Here is a 4,328-nt window from a genome sequence, read left to right on the forward strand (position 1 = left end):
ATGCAAATGCGATTGCCGATGCAAAGCGAATGAACGATGTTGGTGAATGTCGAGGTACATTGTTCAATACTCAACGTGTACATGGAACAAGATTGAGTTTTTATTTTATTATTATTATTATTATTTTTTAAAGAGTTAGATTAGATTAGGTTAGGACGATTGATGATTAGTTTAGTGCATAATTAATCACTTAAGTTTTCATGTCTTTCAATCAAAGCTAAGGAGTAATGAACGTCTTAACACGCACAAGGCTTCAAGCATATGATTAAGATCCATCTAAGGAGACTATCATAACTTAACTGGTCAAGAAGTTCTTCTAGTTTTTTTATTCCCCATCTTATTATGTCCACAAATTATTTTCTTAAATTCCTTTTTTTTGTACCGAAACTTTGAAGTTATGGTGAAAGTTAAGGATTATAATTATGTTGTGTAATCCACTTTACATTAAACTTTTACACGTGAAGCAATCTTACATTTCTGCAATGGAAAGGATTTGAGTTTCCCGTCACCCACGATTTTCATTAACTTGAAGAAAATACTAGGGTTTTCTTTTTCTTTAACCCTGTATAATTTGGCCCCCCCAAAAAATGCACGCATAATTCATTAAACAAGAGAAAATGAGAAATACTTCAGACCTCTTAGAGATATGCGTAGTTGTAAGTATTCATTGATGCTTGTATGTACAAGCAAACGTAATTGATCCACTAGAATCAACTTGATTGATTCAAGCAGAGAGAGAGAGAGAACACCGAATCATCGATAGAGATGGCCATGTGGGAAGTGTACTTACGGACAGTGATATATTGGGGGGGGAGGGGGGGAGGGGGGGGGGGGGGGGGGGGGGGGGGGGGGGGGGGGGGGGGGGGGGGGGGGGGGGGGGGGGGGTGCAGGGGGGTGGGGGGCGGGGAGGGTGCACTTGAAACTTCTCCATCAAGTAGAGGCAAAATTATTGACATTTTCCCACATGGTATTGCCTATCCAAGGCTGAATTTGAGGAAGCTATAAGGTTAACCTCGGCGCGAATTGGAGGATTTAAGTCACCCGAAAGATGGTCCCAACCTTTCCTGCTCTAATCAAGACCCTAAAAGGATTCAATTTAGGGAGGGCCCTTCATAAGTTCAAGAGGCACAAAGAAGTTAGGGGGGGGGGGGGGGGGGGGGGATTTATGGGGTAGCGTAGGAAGCTAGCTCTCAATAGTCATCATGTAAAAAAAGCCGAGCTTCTTTGTAGATAAATTTTATGCCCATGATTACATCTCTGGGTTATTTACCAAGGAAATTGGGGAAATCAAGCATATAGAACGATCAACAGGAAACTGATACATCAACAGGAAACAATAACTCTGGAGACGGATCGATGCATCAAGATTCGTTCTCGAACTCAAGAGCTCGTCTCTCCTTCCTCCCTGTATGATATTCTAGCATTCTCGGATTCGTTCCTCCGAGTTTATTGGAGTGTTGGTGGGGGTGAGAGGTTAAACACGTGGAACCAACATGTGACTAAAGTCTATCTTCATCATCAACAATCCTCGGGGCTATTAATGACAACGTAGAGGAAGAAAATTTTTAGAGACTACTCAGAAGAAAAAGGAAAGAGCACGGATAGCGCTAATTGAACCTATACGTACTGAGGCACGCATATACAAAGAAAAAAGAAAATTGGGGAGGAGAGTCGCACATGGCGATGCATTCCAAATTTCGAACATAATAATAGGATATCCATGAAAATGGACTCTCAAAGTGAAAGCTTGCATCCAATTTTATTGAAGATAGAAAAAATAACATATTACTAAGATTTTGTTGGTAGGGCAGGCCAAACCTACTCTCATAGTTCTCTAGATTTCCATAATTATCCCCACATCATTCCTTAGATTTCCATCCATCTTAAGTATGTCTCCTTCTATAAATCCTGACTTTATACAATCAACTGATGTGAATCCAAAACTTACTATGAGATAATGTTATGGTGTATATCCTTCTCAAGCAACACGATAGCATTCAAAAAACGTAGTCCAGACAAAAAAAGATGCATAAACAAGAAGACCATTCTAAAAGAAGCCACTGATCTCATCAAAATAAGTTGTGCATCATGTATCTATCGTAACTAAGCAGTATATCAAGCACAATATTGAGTAGCAAAGCTAGCTTCAGAAATAAGCTCAAATGTTTATGCACATTTACTAGTTCAAATAATGAAACCGGTGCAACAATGATCCGTGCAAGGAATATAACAATCATCAGTTTATGGCTCTAAGCTAAGGGTACTTTATACTCGACGAAAGCAGATAATTGCATAAGTATCACTACAAGACGCACAAAAATGAAAGCAAGGTTTCTAATTGAACATAGGCAAGTAGAGAAATTTATTGCGTCAATTTCCATCAAGCTGTTGGAAGTCAATTTGGAGATCACCGCTGTAAACATCAAGGAAGTTGGCCTAGAGATCATTATCACTGTTCTTTTCATCAGAATTTGTCTTAAAGCAGCTCGAGAACATTCATTCTCATGGAAGGTAAAAGCTATCATGTTGTTGATCCAATGATGGATTGTAAATACTACCAGAATATAAGAAAACTGCCATCGGCACCTGGTATGGAAAGAAATGAAACTTCAATTATGAAATCCTTCTGTCCCATTTTGAAGTCAGCTACATAATCCTTGTCATCATTCAGCTCATATCCATATGGTTTCTTTTAAATCTGCCCCTAATCCTACTAGAACAACAACAACAAAGCAATGCATTCATCCTAATTTTTGGGGTCAAGACACATGAATCTTACTCTCACATTCGGTTCTGTTGAGGATTATCTCCTCCAGTAAGCTAATTATTATCATATCCGCTTCTGACCAGGTTCACTAAGGCCTACCTCTAATCCTCATTTCTCATTGATTATAGTCTTACCACTTCTCCTAACCGATGCATTTCACAACCTCCGCTGCACATGAACAAGTCATTTCTGATGTTTATCTCTCATTTTATCCTACGTATCTACCCTCAATCCTACACATCCTATTTTCTTGCCTCAGCCTAAAACCATGTTTGTTTGGATCTATCCTTAAATCTACATGCTTCTCCATTCTCAGTTCTAACAGGAGCATTGACCAGTTGCTTTTCTGTGAGACAACCAACACAAAGTTAATCCATCCTAGCTTATTCTTATTTCTTCCGAGAACACTGATTTATTATCCACCTTTTTCATATTCTTATTCATTGCTTTACCCATTCAATTTAGACTACAACCATTCTACGGACACTGTGTTCTTATTTTTCAGGTCAATGGACACCATGTTCTTAGCTGTGCAGCTCTTGACCAATTTTTTTTTTTTTTTTTTTTTTGAGAACTTTGTTCCTCAAATTTCATGGTATTTCTATTATCACATAGCAAGTCTGAAACACTTTCACACTCAAGCATCCTGTTCCGATTTTAAGACCATCCTCAATCTCACAATCAGGATGAAAATAAAATGGCTCCTATAGTCATCATTACTATACTTTTTGGATAACAATGGCATAATAGAGCTCTGAGAACAATGTTATCCCTTACTGACGATGGGGTTAACATTTCCATCCGAAAGTGTCATGTGGAGATGGTGTAACCCCCTAAAACCTTTTTAAAAAAATCTAAAGTAACCACATCATAACCCCATTTAACCTTCTCACACCATTAATCCTACTAAAACCCTCCAAATTTAACCAAATAACACCTCCACCATCTCATCGTCCACATCCCCTCAGTTGTAGCAAACACCTCATCCTCCTCCGCCATCAACTTCTCCATTATTTCTTAAACAATTAAGTCGTTTAACCCAAAAACACATCTCAATCTATTATTTACTTTTATCGCCATCACATTTTCCTTTCACCATTATCACCATATAATTTCAAAATTTTAACCAAAGATTTATGCCCAATCCCTGCACTAAATCCCTCCTCTACCTCCCACCACAACCTCCTACTTGCCACCATCCCTCCTCTTTATCTTCCATTATTATGACCAACCCCTTCCATCACCACCACAACCAACTTCTTCTCTCCACCATAATGTTTTAAGGGTTTTGGTTCAGGATCTTAAGGGAGATAAATAATTGAGAAAGCTTTACTTAAAAAAGACAATTGGTGAGATGGTTTGAGATTAATTAGATCTTGATGCAAAACTTTAAAGGTATCATTTGAGTTACACATGATCCTCTGTGAATAAGAACTTAGTCCTGTCACTAGCAAGGGTGAAGAGATTGAACAAAGATTAAGAAAGAAATTACACTGAAAAACAATTTGGTTATACATGATGAAGGTCAACTTTGAACGTTGTTCATATACCAAGAAGATCG

Source organism: Asparagus officinalis, chromosome 9, assembly GCF_001876935.1.
Source record: "Asparagus officinalis chromosome 9, Aspof.V1, whole genome shotgun sequence".
Lineage (NCBI taxonomy): Eukaryota > Viridiplantae > Streptophyta > Magnoliopsida > Asparagales > Asparagaceae > Asparagus > Asparagus officinalis.